The sequence below is a fragment of the Drosophila teissieri genome, chromosome 3L (assembly GCF_016746235.2).
Source record: "Drosophila teissieri strain GT53w chromosome 3L, Prin_Dtei_1.1, whole genome shotgun sequence".
Taxonomy (NCBI): Eukaryota; Metazoa; Arthropoda; class Insecta; order Diptera; family Drosophilidae; genus Drosophila; species Drosophila teissieri.
Window position 1 is genome coordinate 13,363,653 of NC_053031.1, and position 19,776 is coordinate 13,383,428.

Below are 19,776 nucleotides of genomic sequence, written 5' to 3' on the forward strand. Positions count from 1 at the left end.
CTTCGGTCTTCGGAAGAGAACAAAAATTAGTTTGAAATGCAGGTTGGTATCAGAGGAATTTCAGAAAATAAAAGTTCGTATGTATGTAGGAGACTCTGCATTAGCAAACTGGCATCGAGCATGAATTGAAATTTACTTTGAAATGAAAATATATTTATTAAAATGCATATTAATAGTCCTACTACGGAACTGCGGCTTCTCCAATCATTTATCCTGCTCAGCGACCTGCCTTAGTCAAATCCCATGATAAATCCATTAGGTCTGGGCTTGGCATAGACCATTTAAGCATTTAATATATAATTACGTCATCATTATTAAGTCTCTTCTGGCTCTGGGACGGAAATCCCCCAGTGACTTGGACCATTAACAATGCCGCGGAGCTGTCACCTACAGGGCACCGGGATGATCAACATCAACCCTTAAACCAAATGCGCAGTTTCCACCGAATGAAAAATACACGCTTTTCCATGAAAACGATTCATTGAAGAGTAAAATAGCCATAGAATAAAGCTCTCGCAAACCTAATGAATTCAAATGAGCCAGCAAAGTTCACGGCCCCAAGGCTTTCACTTACTGCGATTGAGGATATCGTGCCGTATTAATTAGGGGAACCACTTACATCGTTTCTGATGGTCCGCAGTTAAAACAAGGCAGCGCTAAAATCATAACAGCTGTGACGTAACAAATGGCAACAACGGGGGGTTCCAGGGCAGCCCAGAAATCAACCACTTGAAATTCTTTTTTATGCCAGCCTGAATTAAGACATAAAACATTCCCGTGCGGGTTTCCGGCGACCCCGTCAACCCCTAATAAAGCCATCAACTCACGTACCTTGCCACAGTTGCCACCGAAAGTTGCTTCCATCGCTGGTTGCTGTTGCTGTTTGCGAGTGTGTTTTTGACCATATAAGGATAACGAGAAGAGGCTTTTGATGTTGCCTAAGCATTTTGGCAAATATTTGCCGGAGATCCAATCCATTCAGGGTGGTTCTCAAGGTACAAATTGAAAACTTTAAAGGGCTGCAAAAGACGGAGAAATCTCCCAAAAATCAATGCGGGTCACCCCTGTTAAAAACAAAAAAAAAGCAACAGCTATCCGTAAAAAATAAAAGACCAATGCACTTTGTGAGTAGAGACCACAACAAATAATGTTAACGAGCCCGCGGTTCGTGCGATTACAATCAGTGACAGAAGGCAACAAACCCAACCCCGAAAACGATCTAATCTCCCAGAAACCCAGAGAGATTTGCAAGTCCAGTCCCTGACCCGTTGGCGGATTTATTCAGGGTCCACCACCATATGTCCATAAGCAATCAGTGAAAATGTACTTGGGCATATGTTGGATAAAGTGCATTGAGGCAAGGGTTTCTAGTAAATCGGCGAGGAGGGTAACACGAGCTATTAACAGTTAATTGAGTACATTTATGGCCAGCTAAAAGCCACTATAAACTGAGTGACAATAGGGGATTTGTGAGGGGCCATTAATGAGCCCTCCTAAACTCGACATTATACACTAAACCAGTTTAAGTAACAAAACTTTCGCTTTTTAACTTAAGACCGCATGCATATCACGTTTTGGACACTATTCAGCTCGAAATCGAATTTCGAACATTCCATTTATAAAAAGTACTTTCGCGGTCGGTGTTCAACTGGCTCGTTGGTCTAGGGGTATGATTTCCGCTTAGGGTGCGGGAGGTCCCGGGTTCAAATCCCGGACGAGCCCAAGTGCAGTAAATATTTTGCAAAGTTTTAGTTTACTTATATTTTAATTACCTTGTTTATATAAATTGGTGTGATCCATTATTCAGTTTGATTGCTAGCTAAGTTTTATGAAGGTGTCGGTGTAAATATTAAGGTCACTTTTTATATTGAGCATTTATTTATGTTTATGCAAATTAGATAATGTTTCAAAATAAACTTGATTATATTGTTTTAGTTTGTTTTCTAAAATTGATAAAGACTAGTTTTGCCTCTGATTTTCAACTGGCTCGTTGGTCTAGGGGTATGATTTCCGCTTAGGGTGCGGGAGGTCCCGGGTTCAAATCCCGGACGAGCCCAAGAAAATTAGTATTTTTTTGCGTAATATAGAAAAATTTGTTAAATGTTAATTTTATCACAATAAAAGCTTACTATTTTTATCATAATTTATGAAGAAATGCATCACTGTGTATTGGCTAAGAAAAATTATATTTAGTTAACGAACTAGAGAACGAACTAAATGAATTTTATAGATTTAACATTTCAAAAATAAATATATAATATCGAATGTTTAAAGTTCTTTATTTGGAATTGCTACAACTTGTTTAAGGCTTGCCCTTTTTTCAAAGTCATCGAGACTGCAATGATATTCGATCCTTTAAATAATAACAATTACTCGGTTCAGACCAAATTGGTTGAAAGGTAAGCCGAGTCGGCTCGATTACAGTTTCATTCGAGAAGGAGAGAACACAATGCAGTAGACGGATTGTCAGACGGGAGCCACAGAAATTGCAGACTGAAGCATTAAATGCATGTGTCTGCGACTCTTTCAGCACTCAATGGAATACCGATGACCTTTGGAAAAGGGTGCGAGATACACTAAAAGTTTTAAATAATTTTAAGGCTTTAGGGGGAAAATGTTAAATATTAAAAATCTTTTTTATTTAAGATTACTTTAAAGACAATTATTACTTGACACGGGAAATATCTTTTTGGAAATGTCAGTATTTGAAAACTAACCTTGCAATGAAATCATTATACAGTAAACCCGTTTGAAGACAAAAGCTATTAGTTCACAGCCACATGCAACTCACATTTTAACCAGTCCCACAGCGAAAATCGAATTTCGAACATTTCCTTGATAAACAGTAGTTTGGCGGCCGATATTCACCTGGCTCGTTGGTCTAGGGGTATGATTTCCGCTTAGGGTGCGGGAGGTCCCGGGTTCAAATCCCGGACGAGCCCAATATCGTTTACCTTTTTTTGGTAATTGCACTACGAAATTGAATGAAATTCTTGTATGTGGTAGCGCACTTTTCTCCGTGTACAGACTGCCAGTGGCCGGCGAACGAATTTTATGCATTGGAAATTAACACAACAAACTTTTCGGCTTGGCTGACCAAGCAGACACCGGCAGACCAAGAGCTCATGGCTGTCATTACCCGAAATCCATTTGCGCCCCCCGGCGCTCGAGGGGTTTTGACTGGGCCAGATCTCTTTGCATTGTAATAATATGGCACTCAGCCCGGCCCCTTCTCATTCGCGTACCATGTATCCGATTGCAGTCCATAACAGCTGGAAGCACGTAAATCTCATTGTTTCGATGCGTTTTGCATGCGTTTGAAGTGTCTGGTTGTCGATTCCGATTTCGATTTCGAAGCCGGCGTCTGCCCCAATCCTCTCCCCCTCCCCCTCTCCCATCTCTCGTCCCCCTGCCCCAAGAAGCCTGCAGTTGATAGCCTGCCTCCGCATGAGGAGATACTTTTCGTAATCCATATTGAGATATCCAGATACCCATTGTGCAGAAGAGGTCAAGTGCTCGGGTTAATGTTTCAAAAAGTAGTCGAACACTAAAATCGTCTCATAATAAGCTGTGTCAGTAAATGCCTGTAGCTTGATTATTACTTGAAATGAGTTTATTAATTATTATTAATAATTATTTATTATTATTATTATTATTATTGACAACAAAAAATGTACGAATTAATATTAAGATGCAAAATACAGAGTAGTAGATTATACTTATTTAGTAAGCACTACCCCATAGAATGCTGTGATAACTATACACCTTTTTCAATTAATCGGTATTTTCGTATTCGTGACGTTCACTTAAAAGTTTCAACTCTTATATGATGTTTTACTGACAAATACGTACATCACAGCAGATGGCGAGGGGCTGAATAAAGTCTGTGGTTTCAGCACCCGGCGACAAAGAGGAACAACTCGCTTCACTCCTTAGCCGCAGCCAGCGGGCTCTGCAATTGACTTGAACTCGTGGCGCATCAATCGAGTGTGTGTATATTGGGTGTGTGCACTGAGAGAAATTAGGGCTCAATATAGGGAAAAAGTGAAAAGTTAAGCCACAATCAATACGGATACTGCCTTACATTTAAAACTGCTTTGTTCTTGCACTTAACATATTTTTAAGTAAAATAATATTCTCAATTTCATTGCAGTCTTTTCTTCATGTGCACGAGTTTGTCGAGTGTGGTTTTTTGTTGTTGCTGGGCTGCGGTTTGGGTGATTTTTATGATGAGGCCCCCGGGCAAAAGAGGACAAGGCTCGATTCGGTTTTGATTGCCCTGCCGGAAACGGTGCTCAGGTTACGATTTAGCAGCGATTTAGCCGAGCGTGAAATGGCAACTGCAGCACTTAACCACATAGCAACCGGCAACAGTGACACCAGCACAAACACCAGATGCCGCCCAGCTTTTATCACCTTTTTTGGCCCAATGTGTGGATGGCATTTCCATTTTCCATTTCCTATTTCCCATTTCCCCGCATTTGATAATATTTTTGTTGGTTGTAATGCCAACGTTACTCACTCACTCATCATGGCTTATCTAATTGCTGTTCTATAAATAGCCCGCAGTTCAACAGGATAAATGGACGCATGATTGCCAATGTCAGGATGGCCGAGCGGTCTAAGGCGCCAGACTCAAGAGCGAAAGTCTCTTACCCTTCGCAGCAGGGTTCGGTTGAGCGTTCTGGTCCTCTCTGAGGGCGTGGGTTCGAATCCCACTTCTGACAAATTATTTTTCGAAAATTTCACATTTTGCTTAATTCCTAAACAAGTAAGTTGATATGCCAGTAATCAAAATACGCAACTACTCCGCTTAATTTAATTGAAACTAAATATAACCATTCTAATTTAACGAGCAGTTTCGAATTAACTAACAAAATATTATTATTAAAAGTGCTGGCATTTCTATTCCCTTTCATAAATTTAAATACACAAAAGTCGTAAAACATTTCCATACTCATTAGAGCAGCAATTTCCCTCGTTCTTTGCTTTAAATGGCCTCTTCTGCTCCATTCTTTTGGATTATATAGACAATTATGTCTGGTTCCCCATTTTGTACTATCCCCTCTCCTACAAATTGATTCATCCTTAGTTCAAGTGCTCTTCGCCTGATTTAATTCAGCTGTCTTTGGATATCCCCACTAAGCCCTAAGTCTGAGTCCGCACCTCATAAACCCCGCCTTGCATTGAGTCCCCATCTTACTCCCCCGCAGCATGTCTGCGTCTAATTAGGTTTTCGTTTTTATATATTTCTTTATGATTTTTCCAACACGTGTTCGGGCCTCCCTCCTCGGTTTTCATGCCCTTAATTTCCCCTGCCCGCCGACTGCACTTGAATGCACTTGTCAAAGTTCTGGGCCGTCGCCTACGTGGGTCCGATGCATTTTACTTTCGCAGCCACAGACAACATCGAACAACGGGGAATCCGAACCGTAAGCCACGCGTGCCACAATAGGCAGGCACCACTGTGCCCCTCCGCACTCACCCCCCCGCCTCCTGTCTTTGATGGCCAACTGGAAACTCGATTTAAATCCAGTGCATATGCAAAGTGTCACGTAATTTCAATTACACAGCTTCAAAGACAGAGACAGTTGCACTGAGAAAAATGCACTGTGTTAGTTATAAAATCCCAAGAATTTTTAATATAATTTTAAGATATAATATATATACCTAAAATAATTTTTTCATTTATGCGTAAGTGTGAAAGCTAATATGAGCATCTTTAGGAAGCCTACTATACTATCTATGAAACGCGAATATAATGCTTTACATGTACATATACTGCATTTTCATAAAAACATTTAAATATTTTCTCAAGTGTTCCATTGAGAATGGCAGAGAAAAAATGTTTTTTCATTCTCCCTCGGCGATAACAAGTTTTATAAACTAAGCCAAGCGACAACGGTGCGTGCCACGCCCCCAGACGCCGCAGCGCCCCCCCGAAAGTCCGGAAAGTGGGCGGCCGAACGCGTGTTGCATGTCAATCGCGGAATGCACTTGTTAAGGGGCAGGGAGGAGAAACCAGGCGGAGGATACAGAAAGAGTGGGAAGTGGGAAGTGACAAAGCCAACGTCTGACAATGGCCGTGCGGCTTAGTGACCCATAATGCGTTTGCCAAGAGACCAATTGAGTTAGCCCACTTCCTAGCCTGCGTCGTTCCTTTTCCAGTTTTCTCCTTCTTCTCTTCTGGCCAAGTGTTCCAGCTTCTCCTCCGTTCTAGCCCTGTAATCTACATCTTCAGCGTCGCCTACGCGTTCTGTCGTTTCTGCGCTCGACTTTTCCTGTTCCACTTATTGGCCTTGGATGTGGAAGTACCCTTTCGATGGGCACTAGGATTTTTAAAGCAATTTCAACAGAACTAACAGTATTACAATCGATTAATTCTATCAGCAACTTTAGAACTTAAGAAGCATTTAGCTGGTGGTATAAAATTCCTATATATTCTGTATATTTCTTCTGCAATCGCTTCGAATTGTCTTTTTTAAGAGGGTATGCCGAACTTCCCATTTAACAAATGCACTTACCTTCTGAATTTTTTGTTCGCCACCTGCAGTTGGCTTCTTTTCATCTTTTTTCTTCGTAGCGTGAATAATTGGTTGGCGTTACAAATCCGTTTTAAATGTGACTCGTGTTGTTGTTGTTGCTTGGTTAACTGGGCAGGGAAATTGATTTTGTCTCTTTTGAGCCGTTGTTGCAACTAAGTCCCCTGTGACATGTGGACTTTCGTTGACAACGACCGCAGTACAGCAACGGCCATAACCGACATGACCGGCGGCATGTTACCAACGGCCAGCGACCGCAAGCCTTTTGCCTTTTGTTCCGCTTCCATCGACCGCCGGACATCGTCGCACGTGTCCGTAGTCGTCGAAAAACATCACAGGGCCAAAAACACCTGCCTCGCACCTCAATTCGAAGGCCATGATACAGAGCGGAATAACAGGTGAGAGGAGGTGCAGTTGCAGTTCGGGTATTTAGCGGTTTGCACTGCATCATTAACTTTGATGCGCTGCTGTTGCCGATGTTGTTGCACTCGTCTGGGCTGCCCATGAAGAGAGCTCCCTCTTCGGATACGCAGATACACAATTTCAGCGCTTTTTATATGCAGCACTTTAAAAAGTTGGAAAGCCGATACCCACTCATCACTATTTTTGCTAATTTTGCTGCTTTTGCTGCCCCGACTTAAACGCCACTCAACTGAATTGTAGCTGTTGCGGTTTGGGTTGATGAACTTTTTGCAAGGTTAAGTAATGGGCGATGGGTTGCAAGTGTCAGTTGCAAGGGTCATCTAGAGCTTTGTGGTTTCAAAGGATCCTTCATCAGCTGAGTTGAAAGATTTGAGAAAATATATAAGTTTAATTCAATAATTCGTTACTAGCAGTTCGACATCTCTGTGCTCAACATTTTTAAAATCGAGTTTATCTCTTTCCATATCAGTGGCAAATCCAATTATTCGTTATTTATCCAATTAAACGCAGCCCCATCGATTCACCTAAAACCCTTGGCCATTTCCCCATCCCAGCCAAATCGCTGACAATTTCATCAATTTGCCAGACACGATTTTGCCATGCCAAAGCATTCGGTCGGGGAATGAATCAAAGCCAGCCCGCAATCTTGCCACCAGTTCCAATTTTTGCCTTATCACCCGGCACAAAAGGCGGTTCTCTAATTAGCTGCTGACTGGCTGACTCCCAGACGTCGCCCGACTGGTCATCCCAGATTCCCCGTTTCACCAATTCACAGATTCACCCAATCCCCATCCCCAATCGCCAATCCTCGAAAAACTTTTCAGAGAAGGCGGCGATGGGAAAGGCATGCAATTGGCATGACATTGCCATGTTCCAGCTGGGACAAAGCCCGAAAACCGAATTGAAAGCCAAGGAGTGGGGCTGCAAGCTAGTGCTGATGGAATAGTTCAGCCATGGTGTTGGGATCTGAGTCGGAGTTGGAGGTGGAGTCGGAGTCGCCACCGGTGTGGCATGTGGATGCCATGTTGATGCCGGCACGTAATGAGCGCATTACGCACTTCGAGGCAGTCGAGGGGAGCGAGCCAGGAGCTGCCCGATAACAAGGCAGCCCTTACAACCTGCCTTATTTGCCACTTGTACACAGAGAGAAATACGCATGTGGAAGCACATTGTTAAGCACATTAAGAAATACAAATTCAATATGTTGCAAAATCATTGGAACTGTAACTTCATATTGCTTCCTGTCATATTAGTGTGCTGCTCATTCAACAACCTGCGTTTAAATTATGTATGTGCTTTGGTAAAACTAATATATATTTGCCGCTTTAAATGCATTTTATCTGCATACAAGTTTTTTAATTGATCTTTAATAAAAGTTGCCTTCGAATGCGGGTTTAATTTGCGAGTGCAGCACTCCGCCGTCCGAATGCCTTGTTATCCTTGCCACATTATCGCCTCAGCCGAATACCTGGCGCATCTTGAGTGTGCAACATTGTTACAATCAAGTCCAAGTCCCTGTCTATTACCCTCTCTTCTCTCTTTTCCGCCTTCTTGCGGCGTCTCGCTGCCGATTGTTGTTGTGCACGCTCCGCTTTTCAGCCTGCGGTGGGGCTAAGGACAATGCCCCTCCTCACCTCCTCCTTCAAGGGGCAGGGGGGAGCTGCCACTACTGCCACTGCTGCAGCCGCCCTCGTTCCACTTACGCGTGTGTGTGCTCAAGTAGCGAAAGGCCCCCGGCAAGAAAATCAAGCGGTGCAACATTTGTTTTTCCCATTTGGCGGTGGTACTCACGAATAGGGTATCACAATTCCTTCTCAAAGCATTTGAATTACGCCTTTAAACTTAATAATATTATAATTTAAACTTAATAATATTTCATTAATTTTTAAGAAAGCAACTTGGATTCTTTAAAATAATAAGACTTTATAAATGATATCTGCCAGATTTAAATGATTTATCCGGCTTTTCAAGTTGTTAAGCTTATTCTGCAACGATTATCCTTTCTAAAACGATTATTGCAAAGCTCTAAAGGGTATTCCATGGTTCCTTAGACCACCTGTTACTCACTTTTTTTTTCCTATTGGATCCCCAGCGGATGGCGAATGGCGAAGACCCCTTTTGCTACTTCAAGTCGGCTAGTTTGGCGCTCTGCCAGCTGCCAGGGAAGGGGGGAGGTACACATGTCGGGGGATTTTTTCGAGTCGGCGGAGGAGGCCAATGTGTTGCACCAGTTTTAAGGCCACGACGCACAGCTGAGCTGCATTTTGCAACATGTTTCGGTGTCCCGAATGCAATGCCATGCCTCAAGCCGCAATTCCCCATTCCCCCATTCCCCCACCTGCGTTTCCCTTCACCGATCTGGTTTTTGGATTGCGGTCTCTCGGAATCTCGAAATCTCGAAATCCGTCGCTTGGCGCTTGACTCTTGTTGCAGGTGTGCTTCACACGACTTGTCAGTGTCAGCGCCAATTTTTTCATATGCTGCGCGCTCTATTTCTTCGAGTTTTGTGGCATGGCCGAAGCATGGCAGGCATTTTTTCTATGTTTGTGGAAATATTTTTGGGTTGAACATTGATGGAGCTCCCAGGAATTCGCGTAAGGCAACAGGGAAATTATAAAAGTATTTGCAGAGCATTATACTATAACCGAAACAGGCATAACTTTCAAGATCAAAGCACCATTTGATACCAAAGTTCTTCAGCTATGATTGGGCACAGATCAGCAATGCTCCCTGCTTTATTTTCCCTCACTGCTAAGGGCCTTGACCCGTAACCTACACACCCCTGCCCTTCTGAGGTCACCGACCCTCGTCGAACAAGTGTCGTTGCACACATGACACGAGATCGTTTGGCCCTTTTTCCAACTCGATCTGCATGTGGATGAAGAGTCAGGCGTCCAATTAACTAAACTGCGCCTAATTGAATACTTAATCGAGCTTGAAACTGCAGCTAAGAAAGCGGCACACAACCATCAAGTGGCAGGCAGCTAGCTGCCTTAATTAGCTGCACTCTCACAGTCAAAAGTCGAAAGTTCCCCGCTCATAAATTGATGTAATTTGACAAAACAAAACAGCGAGGGAAAAAATCGCACATAATTTCTAATGTGAGATAAAAATCGCAAAATCAAAGGCTGCAGCAGCGCTTCCTGAAGAGCCGAGTCTATTAATTTGAAATGGCCCGAGATAAATTACTAAATGACTGTCGCTTACGTGTGATCCATCCATCAATGCCATCATTAAGCCAAACATTTGACAGAGCGGCAATGGAACGGCCACAGGATGGGAGCCACTGGGTCTAACTTCCTCCCTCCTTCCCCTTCCATATCCCTGCCTACTTCGAGTAGTAGATCTTTTCCCTTTCGCAATTCCCCAGCTTGAACGACAAGGTTCCCAATCTCAATCCCAGCCCTGGACAACAGCTCACTTCTGGTTTGGCTTAGCCCAGCTCCGGAGACCCCACAGTCGGTCTTTCAGCGCTTGTCGGGATCCCAGAATCGGAGGCGACGTCTTCGTCTACGCCGCTGTCATTCGAAGCTATGGCTCTGGGATGTCTTTGGGTCCGGACCTCTTGGGGTTCGCTTTTTGCGGGCATGGTACCCTGGAATAAAGGGCTTGAAAGGTAGTTCCACATATCACTCAATTGAAGGTGCTTTGTACTTACTCCTCTAATATAACATATAATACCCCTTAACCCCTACATTTCTATGATCAACCAGCACTTGGAGGTATCTGCTAGGCGACCCCTTAGGGCTCTCGAAAAATGCCTAGGGTGCTGTCAATAGGATGCCCTCGCAGAAGCGAACCGCTGGCACTCAGCCGTGTCCAGGTATTTGTTGTTGATCATGTTGATAAGTGGCCGCCACATACTTTCCAACTGCACTTGTAATAATTTGTTTGCCATTCCTTCACTCGGCATCGCTGTAATCAATGCCGCCAAAAGTGTGTGGGGAGGTGGGAAGCCGGGAAAATCAGGGGACAGACACGAGAAGTGGCATTCCTTAAGACGAAAATGAAAATGCGCCTCTGTGGGAGCCGTTTTTTCTCTTGCTTTTTTATGCTGCTTCCCTTCTGCCACTGCCATTGCCTTTGCCACTTCCAGGAACCAAAAGTCTTTGGCGTGCGGGTTTATCTTTTTGATTTCGTTTCGTTACTTCTGGTATTTTAATGAGTTTGAGCTTTAAGATAAAACAGCAAAGAGCCAGCAAAAAGCCAGCCAAAAGGTCTCCTCTCACATCAAAAGTTTATGAAACGGTTGCCATTAGCAGCGTTTCCCATCCGAGCTTTGATGTGAGCCCAGCTGAACGCACGTGTGCCTCGAGATTGCCAATATCCGTCGATACTTCCAGTTCTCGATGGCAGTGGAGACAATGGCAAAATATGCAGATATGTTAATGAAGCATGTTCCAAGCGCTGATCCAAAACGAAACTATAAAGCCCAGGCAAGCCCCAAGACTTGTGAACGGCTGGCTGGTTGGATTCGTCGTAAATTAAATTATGGTGTACTGAGACCAGAGAAGTGATAGCTAGTTATGTAAAATCGGTAGGAAAAGGAGTATATCCCTTTTATATGTAAAGGATTCCTTGGCAAGCGGAGCATAGATAGTGTGACGTAGTCGCACTAAGGCGCCCTTCATAAATCTGCATAATAAGTATTGCAAAGAACAGAGATATTAAATGTGATGCATACATTATAAATAAAATATGTTCTTATGGCTTTGTGCCCATTAAATATCCAGACATAGTAAGAATGTTTCAAGCATTCTGTAATGTATCTACACTGTCCTATTTTTCCCATTTATTTTTGTAGCTTACAATCACAACCTTTCCATTTCGGCATTCGAGTTATTTCGAGGCTTTCGAGCGGCTGGCTCCTTTGAAATTTGCCATTTTCATTGAACCGCATTAAAATTCGCCATACCCTCCCATCGAACGACTGACCCACCCAGAAAATTGCCGTCCACATGCAGTCCAACTTTCGCCGGTCCTAGATCGAGGCACATTCAACATTCAAAATTCAACAAGCAACAAACAACAAGCAACAAGCAACATTCAACATCCGACATTCACCCAGGGAAAGGGCGGCTTTGATTGCAATTATTTTGTGTGCTCTTGGTCTTTCACTTTCCCAAAACCCAAAACCCAAAGACAAAAAGCCGAAAGCACAAAAAAGAACTTCGCATAATTTAGTCGCTTTGCCATTTAAATGGAGCACAAGTGTAACTAATCTCCAAGCGACATCCAGTAGATACTTTTTTTCGCTCGTTTTTTCAATGCCTTTCACAAACGAAAAGCCGAAAAACCGAAAAAGAAACCTGAATGGAGTACGTGGCCAAAAAGACTCCAGTCAGCCGAGGTTTTTTGCCTTAGCCTCCTTTTTCTAGGTTAGCCACATGGAGTGGCAGAGTTTGGGGGGGTGGGGGGATAAAGGCACCTGCGGCCAACAACCAGGCCAACAGAAATATGCCAAAAGCGTTGACATTTCGTGCGGTTCCATTGCAATTAGAAGCACTTGAAGCCAAGCCAGTGAACTTCGATCTGAAACTGAGCCTGCACTGGGAACAAATCTCATATAAAAAAGAGCTTATACCATGTGTAGCTTGCACTTGGCAAACAAATTGACGAATCTGATCCGCTTTTCGCTGAGTGGAAATAGTTTTTGGGGCACTTCTTTGTAATTGATTTGCCATGTAGGTGGGTCAATAAAAGCTGCCCAAAATTGAATTAAACATGGGCTCAGCCTTCTCTGTACATCCGTACGAAGAAGTGAAGCTGCCAGCATTTAAATTTCTTATAAACAAATCTTTTCCATTATCTGGCCAGCTCGCAGGAGAGTAGCACGTGCAAACACGTGTCTTCTGTGGGGGCAGCGGAGGTCAGACTCGGGCCATCCATAAAGTCTTCTTTGCGGGGAGGAGGGAGAAGAGGTTTGCGGGGGGCACTCACCGGCAAGAGCATGGCAAACTATTAAAAACTTTGACCCAAATATAATAAAACAGAAACTTACTTAGAGCAAGAAGGCTGCACAGTGCGGCACGGTACCTTACTCAAAAAGTATCTCAAAATTATGCGAAATTGCATAAACTACTTATGCAGTAGAAGCAAAGATTGCAATTTGTTGTATCTAAGTATTAAAATTAAAATGTTTTCCTTGCGGCTAAGAAACATTACAAGATCATAGGTGTTTCTTCATCTCCAATTATTTTCTAAATAATTTTTAGGTAGGTATATATTTAAGTATTTATACATTATTTTTTATAAAATATATTTCTATTATATATTTAACTTACCTATTGAATGTGATTTCTTTTACAACAATTTTGCAATATTTTTCCAATTTAAAAACCTTTTTTCACATTAAATTCTAGTGCAATTTGAAGGCCCTTTTTATAGGGTGTAAATAGCTTTCCTCTTCCATGCCGAGTAGATTGTGAGTTAGTGCAAGTTGCAGGAGGGAAAGGCACCCCTCTTCCCACAACCAAAGTACATATATGATGGCTCCCCATCTGTTAGAAGCCTCCCCACATCCCCCAAATCTGACTGGGGAGCAGTCAGCCCTTTAAAAACTCTCAGCCAAAGTAGGGCAGAAAAAAGTTATGATTTAGAAATTAAAGTTTGCACAGCAAAGGCAATCTTTTAGTTCTAATAGTTTCATATGGGAAAGTTTCATGGCAAAGGGGAAGGATTTAAAACTGCCGTAAAAAAGAAGCTTGCTAATGACAAAAGTATAAAGATTGTCAGGCGTTTCCGGCTAATCCATATGGAATGCACTCGACGCAGAGCACGGGATCGCATAAAAGTTCCCTACAAGTTGGGAATCGAGAACTTTTCGGGGCAGCAGGTGCTGTCGTTCTGCAGTTTAAACAAACCAGGAACAATGTTTTCCAAAATGTAAGGGTGTACTTTAAAATGATTGCCAAAAATGTGGGGCATTATAACTTCCACAAATATAAACACGAAATGAGCAGGTAAATAAGCCGATAGTTATATCATTGTTAATTGAAAACTAAAGGTGATTGGAAATTATACTGCCCAAGTAACGAGCAAATATTTACCATTCCTCTAATTTACTGTCGCTATTTGCCATCGCACATATGTATGTAAGTGTTTGCTTCCGTCCATTGAAAAGTCCCATTAAATCAACGGAGCTGGTCAAGCCCTCGTCGGAATAGTAACGAAAGCCACTCGACATTAAAACAATTGTGAATGCATTTGGAGCCCATTTCAATGCCAAAATTAATATGCTCCCATAAACTACATGAATGGGGCGGACTGTGCACTATATTACCCTCGCACAATGATGCACTGCGAGAAATGGGATTGAATAGGTTAGGAAGATAGTTTTATAGTTTCTGATATATTTTCAAAATTAATTTTTGTAATATAAAATTAAACTATTATTTTTTTATATTAACAGATATGTTATGCATAAACGTAAGGTTGCGTTATTATTTTTGCTCAGTGCACTTGGAAAAGAAAGGAGCAGGATCCCTGCAGTAACCACAGAAGAATATTCCCCAGGTGAAAGTATGTGAAAGCATGCCATAAATCGCCCGCCTTGTTTGTGTGCCAGTGTGTGTGTGTGTGTGTAAGCCAGTGCTGGGCAGCGTGATAGTGTTGGGGTGGGGGCGTGGCGTTGAGGGGGCGGGGGTACTGTATTCGGCTTCAAGAGATTAGAATTGATGTGGGTTACTAAGCAAACATGAAAGGCTATTACGTTAAGCGTTGCGTTGCGTTACGTTGTGTTGTGTTCAGTTACGTTGAAAGTGAAATAGTTTTCCTTTCTTTTCACTTCTAACTTCCCCATTTTGTCAGGGCCTAATTAAATATTTTGCCAAATGACAGCAAAAGTCAAAGCTGAATTTGGTTGATTGATGGGCATGTTCGACTAACTAAAAAATATTCAAAGCACTTTTAAAAGTGACTTACGCAAAGTTTACTATTCATTTAAGCCTTTCACTTTGATGTCAAATATATATTTATTTATTTGACAATTAAATACTTCGAGGATCACACACCTGCAACCTTTTTAAATGTAAATATCTATGCTTAAATTATATTTAAAAGATTTGTAGCGCTTAAACTGGGACAGTAAGAAAGTTGTTTTCAAAAAAATGTCTCAATGACTCAGAGCCATACTTCAGAATTGGCTGATCCCATCAACCGAATTCCCTTAACCCGGCTTTTAGCACACGACGTGGTCCCGAAAAATATTAATTACACATTATTAATTTGCCAGCTTCTGCGGACGCAGCGCGATGAACACGAAGGATATGAAAAATGATTTGTTTCCTCCTGTTCGGCCAAAGTGGTTCAGATATTATTTAAATGAATTGTTTTTAGCCACCAACGATGGCGATAAAAACACTTTTTTCGCCGCACCGAGGAAAAAGTTCTGTTTCTGCGTGGGCGCACAAAATTCGATGGGCTACAACATCGCAGATTCGGTGAAAACTCCTCCTTCTTTTTTTGTTCTTTTTTTTTCTGATCTGACCGGAGGCCTATCTCGATTATTGTTTAATACGCTGTCATTAATCAATTTGTTTGCCATTGTTTGGGGCCGCTTGTGTGTATATCTTCTGGCCGCTCTTGTTTGGCCAAATTAATTATGGCCCCAAACTCGGTTCTGGGCTGATAAGCAACAGCAACAACAACAACAGCAACAACGAACACAACCAGTGCAGAATAGTGACAAATTTTTTTGGCCAGCATAATAAATGACTTTGTTTTTGGCCTGTCCATTCGAAATAATTGATTATGCCATGCACAAAACTAGGTGAAAGAGGTGAAAGATGTGGAGCAATAAACAAAGTGGTGCGGCATCTCTACGGAGTTTAATTTCGCACTTCAAGGTCGAAATTGGATAGATTCATTCACCTGGTAGCTAATTGAAATCGTAGGTTTTTGAATTACGTCTATGTTAAGTAATACATAATGGGTCATTAGGAAATACCGGATTAATAGGCTACATTTTACCTAACTAATAAAAATTGTAAATAAATGCCAAATAAAATCAGTAAGACGGCCATCAATTATGTTGCAGTGATAAATGCGTTATTATTTGTTCAACAAATACATTAAAAATCCATCATAAACTCAGAGAATAACTAAGATATCAGATTCTTTAATAAATATTCACGGTACAAAACAATGCCCGCACTACGCAAACAAAGAAAAGTTTCCAAGTACTAATATTGAATTTAACATTTATGACCTGTGCACTTCATCGACTCAACGAGTTGATGCATTTGCTTTGCATATTTCGAATGCAAATATTTACAGCAATTAAAACGATTTATTTGCGAAATGAATAGGCGAATCCAGCAAATCCAGCGCAAGACACAAATAATCGCACATGTGATGTGAACGGAATGGAATGGAACCTAGCTCAATTAAATTCGCCATCATTGAAGGGCACACAACACCCGAAGAGTCCTTGAAAGTGCTTTGAGCTCTGGCAGATCCATTTTGGTTTTTTTCCCCGCTCGATTGATTGCGTTTACCTCAAATGCACTCTATAAATGCAAATCAGTAGCGAGCAGCATTGGAAAACCACTGAGACACTTGTGCATATCCAACGGATACACATGCCCACCGAGTCGAGTATCTTTGAGGTTGCCGTGTGCTGCAGGCCGAGATCTCTACTTCTTTTGGCCATTTACAAATTGCCCAATGTCGGCTGTAATAAATTATTTATGTTATTGCGGCGTTGTCGATAAAGACATAAGTGCGCACAATCAAAAGCGAAACCCCAAGCGGATTGACACCGGGCGGGGGATCAAGTTGCTGCGGGGAAGGGGGATCGGGTCGAGCAATTACTATATGCTATATGGCTATATGTTATATGTTATATGTTATATGCCATATACCCGATGGTTTACCAGCTGGAACAACAACAATGCTGCCATAAAAGCGCAGTCCAAGTGCAGGCCATAAAAAATGGAAATAACAAACACACACAACACACAAAAGGTTGAAGGAAAAAACTCCAATTTGACACCGAAATCAAATTAACATACAAAACTTACATTCCACATTACAATGCGGCAAACAGACGTAGCTTTTTGTAAGCGAACAACGAGCCATTCTGTTGGGGAAAATCCGAAATCTGAAATCCGAAAATCACAGTTGGATGTCGGAGACCTGTCATATAACACTTGTTCGCCTCACTTGTTGGCCATTTTCTTGCCTGCATGGTAATGCAGGCATACACAACACAGAAATGCTTTGTTTTCCACATTTTCAGCTTCGTTTTCATTTTCATTTTTGTTTCGTGTTTTGTGCGCCTTTTTTTGGCGTCTACCAAATTCTTGTAGCTGTCACCTGTCGCAGCGACAAATTGGCATTGATGTGGGCGGTGGAGGGGGTGGCAGGTACTCGGCTCCAAGTGCATTCCAACAGGTGTTCGCATTAGATGGCACTAACCAACACTGCCCTGCTTCTTGGACCCTAATTGAAGTTTCTGCCTTATTAAGTTCATGTTGAATATCAAATCTCTAATAGTAATAGCCTGAACATATTTGTTTGTTAGCTAACTTATACTTCGAAATGAATTGAATATTACAATTTATATAATTACAACTTTAAATATTTGCATCCTTTTGATGAAACTTACGCAAAATACAAAAGAGGAAAACCCATATATAATCTTTGTAAAAATGTCTCGTTAGCAGTCACTTTTGAAGCTTAGTGTTGTGAAGTGGTGTGAATTGCATGCTTCACTTTCTAAGCTATTTGCTCGTGCGATCGCTGGAGTGCATCCCTCAGATGCAGAGCGCCAGTGTATCAAGAACGCCTTCAAGGACCTTCTCCAGTGGCACTCAAACTGTAATTAAAGCCAACGCTGCCCATCGACTCCTGAAGCCTTTTGCAATCCGTTCGCCGCTGAACAATGGCAGTTTAATGGGAGTGCGGGCCCGGGGCATTTTCATCGCATAATCATTTTTTGTGCCCGAACAGGGATAATAAATATGTCGCAGGCACTTGAGGCAGCCTCTCGCATTTATGTCGCTGCACACGGAGGAAAACCACCCCGTGCCACCCCATGCCACAGTGTACTTTCGTTGCAGGTTCTTGAGTGTACGTGTACGTGTACGTGTACTCTCAATTATGTCTTAATTCGTATCTAATGGATATTTTCTGTGTGAATTTCCATGATTAATCGCCGCCCGGGGGTGCAAGGGGTGCGCAGCCAGCACACTGAAACAAAAACTGCAATTGCAACCTTAACTACTCTTACTAACAGTGTACTGATCTTTTCTAGCTGCACAGTTTTTCCTCTCATTTTCTTGTATCATTTAAATGCATCTATTACTAGAATTTCATTGAAAGAAAAGCTTATCGGTGGAAAAACATTTACTTATGAAAACATAGTTAAAATGGTATAATATATGTATCTAATCTAAATTTAAAACTGGTAAATTTACTTTGTCATGTAGTAAGAACTTCAAATATTTTCCAGGCTTCATTGAATTACAATTTCCACCCCTAGGACAAAATTGCAGAATTGGTCAAATAATGTTCTCAGTGTAGGCGAAAGGGTGGTTTGCCGACTGCAGTTGTTCACACATGTTCACAAAAAGAGTGCAAATGTGGGGGGTGTTGGGGGCGGACAATGGAAATGCGAGCGATAACTCAACTCCACCGAAGGTTCCCAACTTTCTTTCCCCTCGATTTTCTTTTTTGAAAATTCACGCAAGGCGGTGTCGTGGGGTGGAGTGGGTGGAAATTTGCAATTGCTGGGGTGTGGCAGTGCGGCATTAACGGCATATGCACCGTATGTAGGGTTTTACGTTTGTGTGCGTAGACGGCGACGTGTTGCAACTTCCGGTGACGTCGGCGTAGTCGCAAAAACTGATTACGCGGCATTTGTGGCAGCAGCAAACCGGCGACGGTTTTTGCAAACATTTCCAAGAATGCAACCGCATTGCCGCCAACTCGCCCCTCTCCCCGCCCTTTCTACCCACAAACAGCGCCCACTTTTTCGTTGGTAAACAAAAAGCATCTGAAATGCAATTCGCACTTCGGCAGCACATAGGCGCCATCTAGCCGCGCTTAGGCGAACTATGCCAGAGAGTCAGATAACGCGGGTGTTTTCCCGAGAGAGAGAGAGAGAGAAGTTGATGGAAAACCACTCTAGTTGGGAATTTTATCTAAGAGCGGTTCTCAGCTGACTTTTCCTCTCTGTTTATCTTTGACTGCTGCATTTGCATTCTTTTTAGGCGTTCTTGGTGTATCTGCTGCAACCGCTCCCAAAAAATCAGATTTTCATGTCGTTGTTGTTGGTTCTTTTTTATTTATTTATTTTACTTAGCATCGAATCTGATAAGAATGCGGTGTGTGCTGGGCGAGCAATGAACTTATTGGAGGCTCTGTGGGCAGGTCTAATTGGGACCGGTCAATGCAAGCGGTGAAGGCTAATTAGCAGTGGGCGGCGGAAGTACGACATCTTATTGGATGGGAAATTGGGAGATAGCACTAATGGAAAATGCAAGATTTCCTTTTGTTTACGGTTTGATAAGCAATTGTATTAGGCTCTTTAATGCATTGGTAGCCACTGAAGATTTACTTGAGGATTTGAAGGTTTCGGAATTATAATTTTAAAAATCTTTTGAATGTCCTAAAATTTTTAGATGTCAAGCTTATTTTGATGATAATACCAACAGTATCTCACTTTGTATCTTTTAAAATCTCATTCATTTGCATGCTGTATTGCAAGGAGTTGATATTTCAGTTAGCTTGGTTCCAAACCATCCAGCCGCACGTTATCTGACTCAATGAGAATCCAACTTGAGACTTGCCGGCTCAGATAATCGTT

The 19,776-nt window shown here is 42.2% G+C and overlaps 4 non-coding genes across 4 annotated transcripts; all 4 read left to right on the forward strand.

Moving 5' to 3' along the window:
- Positions 1 to 1,650: 1,650 nt before the first annotated feature.
- Positions 1,651 to 1,722, forward strand: Trnap-agg. The gene has a single exon. It is a non-coding gene; the product is annotated as a tRNA-Pro (tRNA).
- Positions 1,723 to 1,984: 262 nt separating this feature from the next.
- On the forward strand, positions 1,985 to 2,056 carry Trnap-agg. Its single transcript has one exon. It is a non-coding gene; the product is annotated as a tRNA-Pro (tRNA).
- Positions 2,057 to 2,870: 814 nt separating this feature from the next.
- Positions 2,871 to 2,942, forward strand: Trnap-agg. The gene has a single exon. It is a non-coding gene; the product is annotated as a tRNA-Pro (tRNA).
- A 1,660-nt stretch (positions 2,943 to 4,602) lies between these two features.
- Positions 4,603 to 4,727, forward strand: Trnal-caa. Its single transcript has 2 exons — positions 4,603 to 4,640; positions 4,683 to 4,727. It is a non-coding gene; the product is annotated as a tRNA-Leu (tRNA).
- The last annotated feature ends 15,049 nt before the right edge of the window (positions 4,728 to 19,776 follow it).